The sequence below is a fragment of the Macrobrachium rosenbergii genome, chromosome 19, assembly GCF_040412425.1.
Source record: "Macrobrachium rosenbergii isolate ZJJX-2024 chromosome 19, ASM4041242v1, whole genome shotgun sequence".
In the NCBI taxonomy this organism is placed as follows: domain Eukaryota; kingdom Metazoa; phylum Arthropoda; class Malacostraca; order Decapoda; family Palaemonidae; genus Macrobrachium; species Macrobrachium rosenbergii.
In genome coordinates, this window is record NC_089759.1 from 8,321,657 (window position 1) to 8,341,656 (window position 20,000).

At 35.6% G+C, this 20,000-nt stretch overlaps 1 long non-coding RNA gene across 1 annotated transcript in view; it reads right to left on the reverse strand.

Annotated features, from left to right (window-relative positions):
• LOC136848431 (uncharacterized) overlaps positions 1-14,432 on the reverse strand; it is a 60,425-nt gene extending 45,993 nt beyond the window's left edge. Inside the window, exon 1 of the long non-coding RNA XR_010856019.1 lies at positions 14,027-14,432. This is a non-coding gene — a long non-coding RNA (uncharacterized lncRNA). The remainder of the gene's footprint in view (positions 1-14,026) is intronic.
• Positions 14,433-20,000: the final 5,568 nt, after the last annotated feature.

Below are 20,000 nucleotides of genomic sequence, written 5' to 3' on the forward strand. Positions count from 1 at the left end.
TAAACTTTCACTTCAGTGTTGTGACTTTCTTAAAAACCGATTATACAAAGGATTGATAGGTTAAAAACAATTTTGGAGGACACTGGACGATTTATGACATAAATGAGTAATTATAAGGAAAGGTAGATTTTACCCTACTGAAATACATAAATAACAATATATTTGTGAATAGTTCCCTTAATGCTCACTTACTTCATATTTAGGCTGTCGCTTGAGACTCTTATTTAATTTTGCCACTGCATATTAAAGAATATAAAGTGCAAGTAAAGCCACGGGAAATAGAGAAAAGTCACCCAACTAAGCAACATTACGCTTATCTTCTGTAAGTTTGTCAAATTCAAAATAAATAATCAAGTTCTAAAAGAAATAATGGCTATCACTTCAGCTACAGATAATCATCTTAAGTACAAAAGACGGTATTCTGGGTGAGAACATTTTGAAATACAAAAGTCTTATGTATTTAAGCCAATTTCCCATTTTACCGATCTGTGAACGTTGTATGTTACTCAATAAGAAACTGAGTGGCTAAGCACAGTACTTATAAAATGCGATGCTACGATTCTTCGAATATCTACGCCCAACGATGAGGGTTAAATTGAGTATTAAACAAAACAAGTCTATTCCAACAGAAATTAAATTTTTGGCTTAAACTGGACCCAACTCCTATAGCAAATGTGTTTTCTTGTCTAACTGCCTTAATAATTTTACGGTAATAATGGTCTTCCTTGTACGTCTGCGCCGAATAAGAGACTTTTTTTATTTGAATATTTTTCAATAGAAATTGCATGGAAATTCGTTTTCTCATTGTTATAACTTCTAGATAATTCAAGCTGAGAATGACTTGGAACTGGAACATAAGATTTAGGCCAAAGGCCAAGCGCTGGGAGCTGTCAGATCATTCAGCGATGAAAGGAAAAACTGAAAGTAACGGAGGTTTTGAAGGTGTAACTGGAGGATAACCTCGCAGCTTCATTATGAAACAATTGTAAGAAGAGGGTGGAGAGTAAGATGGAAGAAAAACAATATGAACGGAGGTACAGTAAAAGGAATGAATGGGGTTGCAGCTGGGGGCCGAAGGGACGCTGCAAAGAACGTTAAGTAATGCCTACAGTGCAACGCGTGTGGTGCACTGATGGAATTATCCCCCTTACGGAGGATGAATTACTTAATTCCTAAGTCTTCGGTCTAAAATAACATTTAAAATTTCCATATCCTAATCAGCACCATTCTCCAACCTTGGAAAAGTGGCACACTCTTTCTAACACGGCCTGAAAGTGAAACTTCACAATAACCCTAACAATTCTGTTGCTGTACAAAGGCAAGAGAACAAAGCAACGTTTGGAATATATTTGAAAGAACTGTGGATGCATGAAAGAGAGAGAAACAAACAGGAGAGTCTGGGCAGGCAGAGTATGAACGTTTTGCCGGTCTCTTCTCAAATATTTCACAAAATAAAGAAGAAACCCATTCCACAGATACTGTTCTGTATGGACTACATTTACTCACTTCAGTTTTTTTTTTTTTTTTTACATTTAAATTGTTTCGTCTCTGAAAGATCCTTCTCTTGATGCCCAAAGTAGATGAGAGTTTTGATACTGTTGTGGAAGTAGTAGAAGTAATAATAAAAATAACCACGACTTGAAGAATATCTGTATACTGGGCATCAATTCTTTCAGTGATAACGATGCAACAGAAAGGACTGCTTTGTTTATTGACAATAAAATAAATTTCTAATGTTGGATGTTGAAAGTGCAGTTCCTAATAGTTAACAGTGTGGTCAAATAACGCAGTGATCAGTACAGCAAAATTAAACTGAAAATTTGTGATATTATTGTATTAGACTTTTGTTTTAACACCTAAGGACAGAATAACTTATAGAATACGTGCTTTATCGTAATGAAGCAGTTCCAAATGCTGGGATTTTCTATGTGTTTTTATTAATCTCCTCTTATTTTCTATTAGATTCATTAGATGAATTAACTTTAAAAAGAACACTTTACTTTACACTTTATTTCTTCCTAATGAACACCATATTCTTTGGGAGCTTGAACTTCAAGACATTGGCCGCTGCGGGTTTGTTTTTTCCATGTGAATAGGGTTCATCTTCACAATAATAATAATAATAATAATAATAATAATAATAATAATAATAATATGGGAGGAGAGGAACCACAACAACAACACCACCAACAATAGAAGCAATTAAGAAGGAGCGAATGTAGATTAACAACTCCCAGGGATACTGTAATTCAAGGTAAAGTATCTCCCCTCTCGTAATAAACAAAATCTATGACCATCTGGTAGAGAACAGGCCCAACCTTCTTTCTTCATTCGACACAAGCAATCACCATAAAAAAGTCAGTCTAAGACGGGGGAAGAAAGAGCGTTGTGTAGGAAGAAATACTTCTGTATGGCAGGAATTAGCATTTTTTAGGAGGAAAGTGCGATCAATAGGATTATATGGAATTCTATGGCGTTATAGACTGAAAATTTAATATGGTAATCCCATTCCATTTCATATTACTGAATTATAGATGGTGCAACATGATTGCAAAAGCAAATGTCAATTTCAGGCTGAATATAGCAGATCTGAATTAAAAGCAACAGGCCTTGAGTGTCATCAAATAACTGGGGTAAAACAGTTGCTTTCTTTCCCTATGCTGGAACTAAGTTCATTCAATGTAAAGGAAATATTAGTAAAATATTTGTCATATTTTACTTGTCAATATTGGCACATGTGCGCTACTCATAGAAAAGAAACAAAATAATGTTAATCTACTTTCCCTCCGAAAATGCATTAACGCTAATGATACATACTAATCGAAACATTCACTTAGCCTATCAGGATTGTTCAGCCGCTTATATATAGTTCCTTGCAGGCATCATCTTTGGTAATGACTGTTTTGAACTAAAACATATGTTTCCTCAGCACTGTACAAATTTTTATTATATAATTTCACAAATCTACGAAAAAGGAGATAGTTTTTGATGCTTGAAAACCAAACAAAGTAAAATCATTGTCCCGCTGCCAATCATTGAACAAAAAAAAAAAAAAACACACAAGGGGAAAACCCACACCAGTAACCAAAAACCCTAAGTTCTCTTTTTTCATATGGTAATGAAATCAGATCTGCATATGGAAAAGGCGATATCTTTTTTCTCCTGGGCAAATATGCAAATGTTATATGGTAATGTTATTTCACTTACGGGTGTACTTTACCTAGGGAAAGCGAGCTTCCAGGTATAAATGGTAAGTAACAAAAATACCAAAAAAACTTGTGTAAATACATTATTACCTTATGCCCCTAGCTAGCCTTTATAATGCTGAAGGGTATACTATTTCGTGTTGATTTTAGACATACGCAGAGAAATTACTGTACAACTATCACTTGATTCGATTCTCCAAAACAAAGCTGACCATGGCTAAAATTTATTAAAAAATAAAATCTCTTTTGCAAAATCCAAAATACAATGTTCACAACTAGAAACTGCAATTATAAGTTATCTCCTCATATCATACCGACATCTATAGGAATGGAATATAAAATTTGGGCCTACGGCCAAGTGCTGGGACCTATGAGGTTATTCGGGGCTAAAAGGGAAATTGAGTAAAAATGTTTTAAAGGTGAAACGGGAGGAACACCTCGCAGTTCCATTATGAAACAATTGTTAGCAGAGGATGAAATGAAAGGGGGGGTTAGTGAAGTCAGTGCACCTCGCGTGGAGCACTGCAGGCATTACTTAAGGGTCTTTGCAGCGTCCCTTCGGCCCTTAGCTGCAACCTCTTTCATTCCTTTTACTGCATCTCCGTTTCTTATTCTCTTTCTTCCATCTGACTTTCCACCCTCTCTAACAACTGTTTCATACATAGTGCAGCTGCGAGATTTTCCTCCTGTTACACCTTTCAAACCTTCTTACTGTCTATTTCCCTTTCAGCGCTGAATGACCTCATAGGTGCCAGCGCTTGGCCTTTGGCCTACATTCTACAGTCCGTTCCATTCCAGTTAAGGGCCGAAGGTACGCTGCAAGGGACCTTAAGCAATACCTACAGTGATAATGACACCAATAATCTAACGATCAGTTTCTATCTACAGACAATTAAAAGCAGTTTCTTAATGTATATAATTCCTCACATTGCAAACTGCCTTCTGATCATAATATATATAAACCTGTAAATTACAGGCAAACAGCAAACAACACTCAATGTAACAAAGGCTTGAAATTTTCCTTCCATTATCGGCCAAGTACAAAAAGTGTAAGGGGACACTGAATACGGAATATCAACTAAGCAAAAAAATAATTTGCAGAAATAAACATATTTGTATACTTAATAATCTACTTATATTTTTGCGTATTTATTATTTAATTTGCCACTATTTTTTTGTTTTTTAATACCTGATCTCTCCCCTTCTGTATTTACTATTATCTTCTGTTACTCCTTTCAAATGAACGCCATAATATTCTTTGGAAACTTGAATTGCAAGACAATATCCCCTGTGGGCGTGTTCCATATGAATAGGCTTCATATTCTGAATAATATATATGAATATATGTATATATATATATATATATATATATATATATATATATATATATATATATATATATATATATATATAATGTATATATATATATATATATATATATATGTATATATATATATATATATATATATATATATATATATATATATATATATATATGTAGAGAATCTACTGGTCACTTTTACCAGACACATATGTAATTCTAATAGCCACAATACCCTCTTAACTTCTCGAATTAAGAGGGCATTGTGGTTATTAGAATTGCATATGTGTCTGGTAAAAGTGACCACTAGATTCTACATATATATTTCAGCCTAAAAAGCAATAAAAACGACTGCCCAATTGGCTACGATGGTGATGATGGGTCTATTCCAGCCCTAATAAATATATCTGAAAACGACAGGTATATGTATGTATGAGAGGTAGTTGACTTTTATCCTTCTCGTGGTCAGGTCGGCAACGTGACCTCCTTGTGGTTAAGGTGACGCGGGTTCGTCTCCCGTGACCGGCAATCACAGTCTCTTTAATTTCTTGCGTTTGGATGTTATGGCTTCGTAGTTACAAGCACATCCTAAAAAGCGCGAAGAATTCGAGAAGTTAAGAGGGCATTGTGGCTATTAGAATTACATATATATATATATATATATATATATATATATATATATATATATATATATATATATATATATATATATATATATATATATATATATACACATATACACACACACAGTATGTATTATTCCACTGTCAGGAAATTTCATGCTTAAAAACATGACATGCACCGAAAAAGTATATAGTCTTTGCAAAAAGCTATACTACTGGTTATCACGACACACCGTATCATTTGATTCTTGAGGAGAGAGACTCGTAAAGGATTCGGGCGTCTTTAGCTAGCTCACATATCTTCCTGCATAGCCCTATACCTCATCCTCCGATTAAATATTACGGTGATTCCTTACAGTAAACAATGGAAGAGTTATTGGGCCATGTGTTACGAGATGCTCACAGACAGTCTTTGTTACACAGGAGGATAACCGTGATGCATTGGTGACGGGGAAGCTGTAATTTCTTTGTTCCTGTGACTAAAGGTTTTTTTTTTTATTTCCAAGTTTAATTTTAAAAAAATGTTTATGGACTACTTAAAAAAAGATATTTACAATCGACTCTCACAAAATTGTAATCTGTTTCGTTATGAATATCACCCTTTAAATACTGAATGTGTTGCCATTATAGTTTTATTACTGGCTAAAATGAGAAGCAAAAGTAAAATTTTCAAAAAATTGCCGGTTGAAAATACTTGAAAATCAAAAGAATGCACTCATTCATAAAGATAACACTAAACATTTACGACTCCACGAAACCTGATTCGGTGCCTTAATCGCGTCGTAGGTTAAGAAATAAGGAATATATGTGTGTATATATATGTGTGTGCGTGTGTGTGTGTAGTGAAGCCGCCTATTTTTTTGGGGGGGGAGAGAGAGAGAGAGAGAGAACGGCCATCTCATCCTTCCACGATGGAAAACGCTGTTTAAAAAAGGCTGTTTTAGTAATTTACCACCGTTTCTGCGTTAAAAGTAAGCTCAATCAAAAGCCTTATAAATGTTCGAACAAAAAATGACAAAATTTAATTTCCTCAGCTTAAGAAAGACTACGCGTTCTTAAAATTGTCTAAGTGAGAAGACTCTGACAATATTGTCGGAATATTTTTAAAGCCCTCATGCCAACAAGACGTAAGCAGGAATCTATGGAGATGGACTGATCAACAGCATTCGCGCCAATCATCGAAGTGAAGTTTACCGCCGGCAGCAAAATGCAAACGGTTGGAACCTCTCGGCGGAACAATGAAGCCATCGGCTTTACAAAAGCCCTTTCCCAAAGCAATATCGCAGCTAGGCTATACAAGCTCCGCTGACAGCGCTTCACGTCAGCTTATGAACGCAAGCACTCACGCAACTTCGAAAATCAATGTTTACTGATAATCTTTGGCAAAAAGGTTGTGGAGATTCACTTGTTCATCTCAAAGTTTTACCACTTATTATTGTTTCACAGGTATTTAACCATCTGCTATATACATTAATTTCTCATCAAAATGGCCAATAAATGGCCAGTAAAGAGCAAATCCATTAAAAATACATTCAATTATGTTATAACGTTTAAAACAAAAATTATTACTAAATATATGCAAAACAGAACACAAACACATGTATACATAAATCAACAACAGGTCCTTGGTTCGATTCCCACGCAGTGCTGAACACATTAGGCACTGTCAATTAAATCCCATTACACTCATGCTGACATAATTTAAGAACTATGTATTAAGCAGCTGGTCGTCTGTGGCAGGTCGCAACCAGGGTGGAGAAGTGTACCAGGATGACAACCCTAATCCCAAAAGATACGCTGATTTCCGGAGGGGTAGCATCTTCAAGAGTCACAGTCTCTAAAGAGACAATGTGTTGCGTTTGTGTGATGTATGCATATACAAATAAAACATAAGCTGGCCGCTAAGCCAGTAAACTGAATGTAGTTACGTCCTTCCATTTAGATATTTTCATAGATTTCGAAAAGTATTGTTGGGGCATTCTGGCTAATACGTTTGTTTACATTTGGAATATCTAACTCTTCCGCTGTTCTTACGAGGATCGTAAGTGAATTCTGAAGAAAGAGCAAGATCAATTTCAATGATAGCCTGTAACGGTGTACATGTATGTATTTATATATATATATGTGTGTGTACAATATATAAATATATAAATATATATATATATATATATATATATATATATATATATATATATATATATATATAATATTTATATATAATATATATATATATAATGTATGTATACTCATGAATGTATATATGTGTGTATAATATACTGTACAAATATTTATATATATATATATATATATATATATATATATATATATATATATATATATATATATATAATATATACATATATATAATGTATGTATGTATGTATACTTGCATGCATGTACGCATGCACACAGAGACAGACAGTCCGGGAAAAAAAGGATGATTCAAAGCAGAGGAATCCTCAACCGGGGAAAGGTGGCGTTACAGCCCTAATCAGACGAAGAGAGAGAGAGAGAGAGAGAGAGAGAGAGAGAGAGAGAGAGAGAGAGAGAGAGAGAGAGAGAGAGAGAGAGAGAGAGAGAGAGCCTCTGATGTCCCTAACTCAATTGAACTGGATCTCGCGGAATTGCATGACAAAGTTCCCTTCATCCTCTGCCTGTACTTTGCGCATCCAGGTTACGCTGACTTGGATGCCTTAAGCACTGTGAGGGAGAGACGGCACAGACTCCTGGAACTTTATGAAACGTTCCATTCTATGATTACTGACGATGATAATGTTTAAAAGCATTTGTATATACCGTGGGGTTTAGGAAAAGGCGTTTCAGTACACTGGTCAATACCTGTTAAAAAACTACAAACCAATTTATTGTGAATAGCATGATACGATTACTTGAAAAAAAACATAACTAAGACTATGCATGATATATAATAACAGAATATGAAAAAAACTGAAAAAAATAAAAACAACCGGAATTATTTATCGCAACTTACGTGGGGGTAAGAACTAGTTACCTTACTTTAAATAAGCATTATAACATTTTATTGCTACAAATTTACTATAATAGGAGAATGGATCCGAGGTGGTGTTGAATATCATTTACTATACGTTTATGCGTTAACATTTTTCAATCCTGTGTACTTGTTTAGAACGATAATGTAATGTATAACGAAAGTGATTCATAAAAGAAAGGAACCTGATTTTAGTAGCTGGTCTACATTTCAATCAGCGTTTCAACCCTTACAGCCAATACGTATTTTCATCTTGCTGGCATGACTGCGAAACTTGTATCGGGTAAAATGAACCTAATTTCGGTAAATATGGACCGTTCGGAAACTGAAAACTAAAAACTAATAACACAACGTGTAAAAAAAAAAAAGTTAAAAATCTTAGCCTGCGAGGTTATGATTATACAACGGAAAAGAACTGTAAAATATAAAAGAATTCTTAATTCAACTTTCTTTGAGGGAGAACAATAACAGAAAAAAAAGAAAGGATAAAGAATAAGAACCCTGACAAGGAGCACGGAACTAGAGGGGAACGGAAGATCTAAAACGAGGGGGAAGGGGAAGAACCGAGGACCATATCATATTAGGAGGATGAAAGGGAAGACGAAATGCCTTTAATATTCTACGGCTATATATTATATACGGCGAAAGGAGATGAGGATGGTCTGGGAAGAGATGCGAGATGCTGTGAGAAAATAGGATGGGTATGATGATGCCCTCCTGACACTGATTAATTCTGGAACGCGAGATAAAAATGAAGGAGATTTATTAGACTTTTAAGCTCTATTCTTCATTATGAATTCGCGGAGAGGGTCGCCTCGTTATTTTTCAGCGAATCAGCTTCGGAGGGAAACGCTGAATATGTGAAGTATTCGTTTTTGATGTTCAGGCACACGTACAAAGAGAGAGAGAGAGAGAGAGAGAGAGAGAGAGAGAGAGAGAGAGAGAGAGAGAGAGAGAGAGAGAGGTACTATCCTAGAAAGGCACAGGCACAGAGAGAGAGAGAGAGAGAGAGAGAGAGAGAGAGAGAGAGAGAGAGAGAGAGAGAGAGAGAGTACTATCCCAGAATATGTACAGAAAGTATTCTCACCCTTACGCGTCAATCATTAGGTCATTGTGAGTGGTTAGTATGTTATAACACATTCATGTCATTAAGACATTAACAAAAGTAAAAGCACATAAATGAAACGGGAAAAGAAACAGAAAATAAAAGGTCACGTCGACAGGATCAAAAAGTACATTATAAAGTCTTTACTGTTCTTATACAATCTAAAGCTCTTTGAAGAAAAGACTTAAAAAAGAACTGCATTGTCAAATTTTCTAAAACCTTTCAGCATCTGAGCTGTGAGCATAATTTGTGATATATATATATATATATATATATATATATATATATATATATATATATATATATATATATATATATATATACACACATATATATATATATATATATACACACACACATATATATATATATATATATATATATATATATATATATATATACACACACACACACACACACACACACACACATATATATATATATATATATATATATATATATATATATATATATATATATATATACACATATGTGTGTGTGCGTATCGAAATTAAATATCCTCTTCCGCGACTAATAATTACCATCATTCAGAGAAATAAAGAAGGTCGAGGAGCAATGCCAGTATGTATATTAAGAAGAGTTTTCTCTTTGCTACATAAACGAGAATTTATTGACCGTTACCTGTTCACTTACTGAATAAAGTTTATTTCCAGAGGGATAGACCACCGCAACTCATGCATAAGTCTGTCATCCGTAATTGTGATGTGAAAATTAATAACAGGCATGAAACTCAACTGGTATTCGGATTTGCCATCTGTATTGCAACCTCTCAATCAAGAGGAGTTCAGCAGAAACTTCAGTCCAGGAGTTGAATAACATGCAATGGCACGGTACATGGATATTTGAGTATGATGGTAAAAGTATGAGAGATGGCAAAACATTTGATACTCTACAACTTTTGTTCTTTCCACTTGTTGATCTTGACGTTTTAATGGGAAAATTTTTTTTGCCCTCACAATTTCGTGATACAAATGCAGCATGATTAGTATCATCATAGAGAGAACATATTGGTTTAACCTGTAACTTCATGTCCCTAACAATCACTGACTTTATTGTACAGTTGCTTATTATGCAATTACACTAGCAGCATATATCCAAGATATTCTTACAATGATAAGCTATCATCTATCACTTACACAAAACTTTTAAATTTATACGTACTGCTTTTTTCCCACCTTACTAGCAAATCAAAATCAATATCCCCTTCGTTTTGCAAAATATTTTTTGAACTTCGCTGCCATGGAACATGGAATATTCATCAATTAGAACAACCCAAAACCGCCAGTTTCTGTCCGATGGGGATCTTGATGGTCAGAATTAATTGAAAATTTACTTGGCCCCAGCCCCACTAACTTTAAAAGCCTTGCAGTGACGTGGCGTTCCTTTATCCATATTCCCCCAAGGCTTACAGACTTTGCAAGTCTTGATATGATGTGGCGTAGTCTACTTACACTCCCTAAGGTTTATTGACTTTAATAGGTTTGCTGTGAGTGGCGTTATTTTCTCTATATTCCCCCAGGCTTATTGAGCAATAGCCTTGCTGTGATGTGCCATTATTTTAGCTATATTGCCCAAGGCTTATTGACTTTATACGGCTTGCCGTGAGCGGAGTTCTTTTTTCTGTATTCCCCCAGACTTATTTAGTTTAAAAGCCTTGCTGTGATGTGTCATTGTTTTATCGATATTCCCCCAGGGTTATTGACTTTGCAAGCCTTGCTGTGCTGTGGTGTTTTATCTATATTCCCCAAGGCATATTAACTTCAAAAGCCTTCCTGTGATGTGGCGTTGTTTTATCTGTATTCTTACAGGATTTATGTTTAATATACATACTTGAGTACTTCCAATTTATACTGATTTTCTAACCGACTTTTCTGTTTAATATTTTTGCTCCACATACATTTAATCTTCTCATGCTTCACTAAGTACAATAACAGAAATATTTTTGCTCCACATACATTTAATCTTCCCGTGCTTCACAAAGTACAATAACAGAAATATTTTTGCTCCACATACATTTAATCTTCCCATGCTTCACTAAGTACAATAACAGAAACGATTAATGTTCATTAATAGCCTAACTAAATCAACAATGAAATAACAATCTCACATCACCAAACTTCGGGTGTAATAATTGTTTCAAGTTACGTATCTAAGCATCGAAAACAAAGGGCTCGCATTAGTGAAGAATGACCCAATAACACAGACATTATTCACAGCAGACAATCACCATAAAAATGCCAATCGAAGGGTGGGCTGATACAAGGATTACCACGGTGGAAATGCGAGGCTGTAAATGAGAGTCATTAATCTTTAGATTCAATTTCCCCAGGAAATAGTTAACGCTTAAATGTTCACTGTAAACGGAAGCTTAAAGACAAAGGTACGTTCCGAATGCTCTCTCCTTGGGTTTTCACTTGTTTATTATGAGATACATACGAAAATATTTGTTTCTCGTGTTTATATGAGATATATATATATATATATATATATATATATATATATATATATATATATATATATATATATATATATATATATATATATATTATATATAGATACATATATATACATAAATACATACGTATGTATATACATTGCATATATATATATATATATATATATATATATATATATATATATATATATATGTATATATAGTATATATAGATACACACATTACGATAAAAGCAATGGTGCGTCATTTCTACTATATACACTTCCATATGAATTTTCTCCCTTGTAATGATTCTTGCAGATATCGAAGTAATGACAAAAAGAAGTGTGGACTCTCGTACTTCAGCACTATAACCACATTGCTTTAAACTTCAGCAACATTCGAAATAATATCCTTTCCCTCCTCTATATGAAAGCGGAAATTCTTTTACACGGTATCGATGTCATTCCGATTCAATGAAATCTGACGGACTTTCATAGCTGTTTCCTTTAGTCTTCTCTCGCGGATGCTCTCCTCACGTGAAATACGAGCAGTTAATGAATATATGCGCTCACCGTTATAAAGCTGGGAGCCATTGGTTCCAGTAAAAACATGATAAGCATTCCTTGAAAGCTTGCACGAGCCTTACTCCATAATCCCAAACTGCATAGGTATTAACCCGGTACGTATCCACCCATGACGGAAGCTCCTTGGGTCGCAGTGTTTAGCACTAGTCCCTAGGGGATCAAAGTATTATATACAACCATTTCTACGGTATATTGTGTGGTGGACAAATTATATTAATAATAGAAATGGGTGTATATAATACAATATACAGGTAGATATGGGTGTACAGTATATGGTGTATATAATGCTTTGATCCCCTGGGGGCTAGTACTAGCATGGCGTCCCAAGGAACTTCCGCCATGGGTGGATACATAATGAGTTAATACCAACTACATCTATAGTTTCAGAAATGACATTCGGTAAATGTAAAGGAGACGGCCGCATGAAGATATCGACTATTAATATATTGCCTTGTCTGAAGAAAATAGAAAATGGTGTACGTAATGCAGGCCAGGTGAGATAATTCGAGAAATTTAACGAGAAAACGGAAATTTAACCGTCTTTTGTTCATAGTCTTGCTTTTATCCCCGAAGGGCTGGTACTAAATACGGCGTCCCGCGGAATTTCCGTCATGTTAAGTACCAGCCCCAACGGGGATGCACGCAGCAACATAAACCTAAGACGGTAAATTTCTCATCATCTCGGTAAATTTCTCAAATTACCTCACGTCTGCTTTATTATATACAGCTATTTCTGTACTGCTTGGCCAAAAAACTACATCAATAAACGATATCTTCCTACGGCAGTATCCTTTACGTATACCAAGCATTAACATTACCACGGGTGTTGTCTAATATACATGGACCGTTAGTCGCACATCGGCCTCGCTATAGTATACACGGCTGACGATTTTCCTGAGCCGCGAGAAAAGTGCAAGATGGGACCAATTTTCGATGTTGGGGCCCAGTGATGATCTTAAAACATTCACAGACGTTTGGTGAAGATGAAGTCCAGAATATGAGCGAAGTTCACAAGTGTATTTTAAAGTTAAAAAGGAGTACGTTAGTCTACGCACTTAGCCTTACTAACCTTCCACTACCTTTCGTGTTTTATAGTGTAACTTCATCAGTAAACAATTGTATCTTCTATGCACATTTGATAAACTTTATTTTGTATAGTTTTATTCAGAGACGACCTACTTACATAAAATATCCCGCCAAAAGTTTTAAAGGGCTAAGGAGAAAACGATTGCACTCTACCGCCTTGACACCTAACCTGCTTTCTTCTTAACTGTCATAATTTCTACTTATACCGAAGAGCTAAGTAGTAAATATCTGCCTGGAATCGGTATGACGAACATAATTACGAAAAATGGCGCTATGCATAATTAGGGAAAAAGATTCTACTCTACAAATACAAAACACTTGGCAATACTCCGTCTTCCAACGTGCTGTACAGCAACACCTTTCCTCAATCTTGCTGGGATTTCAACCTTAAATTTGGTCGCTGTTAGTCGATTACTACCATCATCTTCATTATTATTTCTATCATTATTATTTCTATCATTATCATTATTACTATTATAATTTTCATCACTACTTTAGAGCCAAACAAAGAAATGGTCAAGTATTGAGTTCTAGGCTATAAAATGCGTGCTCCATTTCCCCGATATATGATATACTATTTTTAGCCCTACACCAACTTATTTCATAAGCCTGAACTCTTAATGACACTTTCCTCACCTTTTAAGTAGTGACGATCAGTGGCTGGCAAAATACGTCCAAGGAATTATATAAGATGGTCTTTTCTGAGGTATAACATTATTGTACTGAAGGGAGGCGTAAGCATTGCCGGTCGGTGACAACACGCGGGTTGGTTATCCAAGTTGTGCACCAGGAGTCTTCCTTCTGTATGGATGTTAAAAACATCATGTGGCATTCCAGCGTAGTTTTTGCAATGTTCCTTAATTTATTCCTGCCCCTTGCTGCCATAACACTCAAAAATAACGCGTTTTCTTTGTCTGCGAGGAGCTATTACGCGATAAGTCTTCACTGTCACACTGGTTTGTGGGGACTGGGGAGGGAGGTATCACTCAGGTATCCAGAGACCCGAGTCAGACCTTTAACATCAGTGCGGACAGGGCGATATTCAAATCTGATCTGTAATTAGAAATAAATAAAAAAAAAACTGATGACATTGCATGAATGGTACTTATGAACGGTGGAGTGGACGGGGCCTTCCAAATCAGAAATACTTTTATAGTTATTACAATGGTTCCCAGTCTTTTTAATGAAGTTTGATTACATGCATAAAAAACTTATACAACTCAAGTATTTATTAGGCTATTATTATTTACCAAAATCTCACACGATACATATAATTATATAATGCTATAAACAGCTAATGTGTGCCTCCTAACATCACATATCTGTAAGTATATTAATTTTTTTTTTTATATCAAGAAAGAAGAAAATTTACTCATTTTACGTAACGTTGTTCAAATAAATTCAAAATTTATATAAAAAAAAAAAGAGAGAGAAAATCCTGTTATACTGACAAGCCAAATAAGTTGTACAAAACCATACACAAAATCTAGATAAATATATATATATATATATATATATATATATATATATATATATATATATATATATATATATATTGTGCATTTAGAGCTAAATCCTTAATTCCATGTGGGATAGCATATGCTTACTTTTTTTTTTTATAAAGTATCTCAATAAATATAAACAAAACCATATTAAAACCTGTAATTTATTTAAATTACTCAAGTCTACCCTAAAATAATTTTAGAGAATATTGGGCTATATTCGGTAGCAATGGAACACTACCTATACTCGCTGTCTGATCCCGCATTTTCCAACAAAAATATTTGAACATGTTACTATTTCTTGAGCTATCCGGATTTTATTAAGCGCATGATACTTTTTTTTTTTGTTATTTTCCAATTCTCCTCTATTTCAAAAAGGAGATATGTAATTATTACGTAAAAAAAAATTCATCCATTGTGTATGCGTACGGAAGGCTATTGGCTTTCCTGTTGACCACCACAGTTCGTAGGATCCATTCTCGAAAGTGGAGATGCGGTAACTGCCATTTGGTGCGTGAACGACCGATTGTACTGACTGTTGGAGTCAATTACATTGCTATCACCCTGTCATTTTCAATTCTTACCTAATCTAATGAGTATTACGGTGAGAGAATTGAAATTTAATGGGTTCTTAACAGCAGCGATTGACAACTGGCCCCTATTACTAAAAATAGACCGCGCCAGTGAGCATGCTCGTGTTTACATCAAGCAGGTCGGACATACAAACGCAGTTGAGTGGCCCATAGAAGGGAATAGCTTCCAGCCAGTGACTGGCAGTACTGGTGGATTACATGAAACTGGAGAGGCACTGGTGTGGCCGGACTGTTTGTCAAGTTCTTCTTGAAATACCTTCTCTACTTTCTTTTGGTACCATTTACCTCCGTCAATGGTAATAATGATGTCCTCTTGACATCCTGAGGCTATAGCCTCACACCTGAACCAAGTGAAAGGTTACATGAGTACCGGTACTTTGTATTTTCATATTAGAAAGGAGAGAGATAGAAATAAAAACATGACACATATACTGAGGCCACATAAATCATAATACTAAGGTCAGTATGACGTTATTTCCACAAAGACTCCAAACGTACTTGGTTGGTTTACTGTATTAAATATAAAATGCAATATATATATATATATATATATATATATATATATATATATATATATATATATATATATATATATGAATGTCTTTAATGTAATACCACAGTGTAATATGAAGATAAGAAGGCCCATAAAACACTATTTGAACGTTGCAACCATATATTTCGAGCGCTTCCTTCTGCGGCCCTGTTCACTGGTAAAATATGGACAGATGAAATGATACAGGAGTATATATACGAAGCATATGTAGGTGTGGCATGAAGTCTCCGAGTTAATGAGGCCAAAAACCACTAGGGAATTGTTTCCCCTCCTTCTTGGGAAACGGTCACCTGCATACCATCGGAGACTTCATGCCACACCTACATGTGCTTTGCATATATACTCCTGTATCATTTCATCTGTCCACATTTTACCAGTGAACAGGGGCACAGAAGGAAGTGCTCGAAATATATGGTTGCAACGTCCAAATAGTGTTTTATGGGCCTTCTTATCTTCATATTATATATATATATATATATATATATATATATATATATATATATATATATATATATATATATAAATTATATGTATAGGATTTTAACCCACGAGAAACGCTTGGAGCCTCTCTGGTTATTTCATTCAGTACTTCATAACGCGTTTTTGCTCTCGCCTTTTTACAAGCACAGCCTTGTTTCCCACCACTGGCAGACCACGGCACTCCAACCAACGTTTAAGCTGACATACTGAATGGTCTAGCACACTGCTAAACACAAAAGCAGCGCCAGAAACATTAGTTTCTTTCAACTTAATGTTGGGAAACTTCCCTGCTGTGGCCATTACAATTTACAACAAGTCGTACTGATCTGTTTGTCCGACCTTGGGTAGCTGTGTGTAGCTAAGCGCAAAGTGATGACGTAGTTGCCGATCGCTGCTATTCGGATGAAGAACATACTACTAATCACACAACTGAATTCTACGGTGCCTGCTTGATAACTGTCTTCCTTATGAATACAGAAATTAGGCCAAAGGCAAAGCACTGGTACCTATGAGGCCATTCAGCGCTGAAACAGAAACTGACAGTAAAAGGTTTGAAGGTGTAACAGGAGGAAAACCTCGCAGCTGCACTATGAATCAATTGTTAGTAGAGGGTGGAAAGTAAGATGGAAGAAAGAGAATACGAAAAGATGTACAGTAAAAGGAACGAAAAGGGTTGCAGCTAGGGGGCGAAGGCACGCTGCAAAGAACCTTAAGTAAGCCTACATGAGGTGCACTGACTGCGCTACCCCCCCTACGGGGTCTTCCTTATGGGATCCGCAAGTCTGCTAGACGAATGCTCATATGATAATACAGACCTGAAAAGAAATCACGTGGCGTACTTGATATTAACTGTAGGATCCAGACCATCATAACACTAAAACACATTATGCACAGCAAATCTTCTAAATATTTTGGATATCCAACCTTGATAGCCTGATGAGTTACAACACATATCAGACAATTGGCAGCCTCTGCAACTCGAACAACACCTAGGTAATCATAGTAAAAAATTAGTTATTAAAAACAAAACTGACTTTGCATAACTCACAAGACCACTCCGCACCCCATAATATCCCATCCCATCAAAAATCCTCTTTCCTTTTCTCTCTCTCTCTCCTTTCCCTTTCTATTTTTTATTCATCCTTTTTCCTTTCAGTTCCCGTTTGCCATGCAAAATCTACCAATGAAAGTGACGTTCATGTTAAGGTGACAGTCACACGTAGAGGTTAAAGGTCATATATATAAAATTAAAACTGGTCATGACTTTTGAACATGATATGCATTTCCCACTGTGTGACGCTGAAGGGCCGAGTAAGCAAAGGTCAAACTAATAGGTCAAGGGTCAAATAAATATATAACCTTAGCCTTACCAACTCCGCGACATTAATAGCTGCTTTACTAAATGATCAACACAGGCTTTCTACTAGCATTTCCATACAACAAAAACGGAATGTGCATTCATTTGCTTTTTTTTGTGTGTGTGACTATGTTTGCAACATCAATAGCTTACGGACAAAAACACGCTATGTTTAGACCTGCCGTCGTCCTGCCCGGGTAAATTTCTCTCATCACTAACCCCTTTGTAGGTCTGCAGAAGTAACGTACTTTCGTCCGAGCCTTGGGACGATACGTAACGTCTAATAAGATCAAGACTTGCCGTCTCGACCCTTCTTTACATTACCAGCATTTTTTATCGCAAGGGTGCATTACTTTATTCTTATGGGATAAAAACAATAATTCATATGTGAGTATATGAATTACTTTGGTATCATAAGCAGAGATAGGGAAAATATGTGACTGCATAAAAAATATTTTTTCACATAAATCGGTGTTTAAAAAAAAAAACTAAATTATGATTTTTGCTAGAGATATACCTAAAATGGTGTTAATAATAACATTTTTATCCCATCTCTGCAAGTTTTATCGGAAATTACTCATTTCCAATATGACAATTGCTGAAAGGGTGGGTCCAGCAGATATAGCTAATCTGAAATACGACGCCCAAGTTGCCAATGAGGATGTAGAGAGGAGCTTCTGTCTCAGTCTGTAAAAATGTGTTGACTGACAGAAGACAGCGTCTTAGCGTCTTATAAAAGATAATTTGAACAAAATCATGGTTACAAATTGCTTTTACAATCGCTCAGCAGTCTGAGCTCTATATATATTACAGTATTATGTTCTGTAAACAGGTTTGCAGCCAGAATTTCATTTAGGGGATAATCGTTAGCTAATTAAAAACATTAATCATATGTTCCTTTCTATTTTCATTTTTTTATCTATACTATGTACTAATTCATTTCAGTTTACTGCTTGCTGATAAAGTGCTCATTCAGTATTATATGTCTGTTGTTTTGAAATCTCAATTAATTTCTGGGGAAATCCACCCCTGTCCCCCCTGGGTGCAGAATTGGTTGTGTATCATTCCTGATTTTGTTTTCCTGCATTTTCCATGGAAATAAAACACTAATTAAAGCCACATATTCTACTTCTCCCATCACATATTTTGGCGAAAATACATAACATAAAAAAGTACCTGAAAATGTCCTAAATAGCAACATTCCGATCCTATCTCTAATCATAAGATCAAGAGCAATGTGGTATGAAATAATCTGGATGCAGATTTAGTTTATCATAATAAAAGGGGGTTACCTTAATTATATATATGTGTACAGTATATATGCATACACACACATATATGTGTAAATACATATACACACACTCACACACACATATATATATACAGTACATATATACAGTATATATATATATATATATATATATATATATATATATATATATACTGTATATAGTGTATATAATGCCAATCCAAATAATATCTACGATTTATGAAAAAATGGCAATTTGTTTACCTTTCCAAGTAACGTCTTTGCGCTGAGGTTACAATGGCGTCTGAGTGGATGTATATACGTATGTAGTGAGTTCGCGCGCGTGCGCGTTCTAACCTTCTACAGCCGCTGCTTTCATTGCCAGGACAGAAGGGAATCGCTAGAGCAAAGGCCACCCGCTCCGAGGTTAATAAACTGAACGTTTTCTGCAGCCAAACCTCTTCCTCTAATACCCAACTCCACGTTGACAGACCGATTCATCGAAAGAACAAACAACAAAATAGTAGCAAAGGTCACAGGTCAGCAGCAACGCCTACTGTAAGCGACTGCGATTACTTTCGCCCGTCACCAGGCTTACCCCGATGTCTGTTTTTATGAAGATGTATATTGCCGACTTGATTACGCGCAGCGGCTGCCTACCGTCGAACCTAATGCATCTAAATATAGTAAATTCAAACGGATGTCCTCCGGGGTACGTTCAGCGCTGTTTCCATTTGATCGCTCGGATGCTCGAAATTACTACTGCTGAAATTGAAATCGACAGATTTTTGGTTATTGCAGAGCCTGCGTCATTCTAACCATCACTGTCACACTTTCTTTTCATTTAAACAACCATTATTCTATAACCAGGGAAAA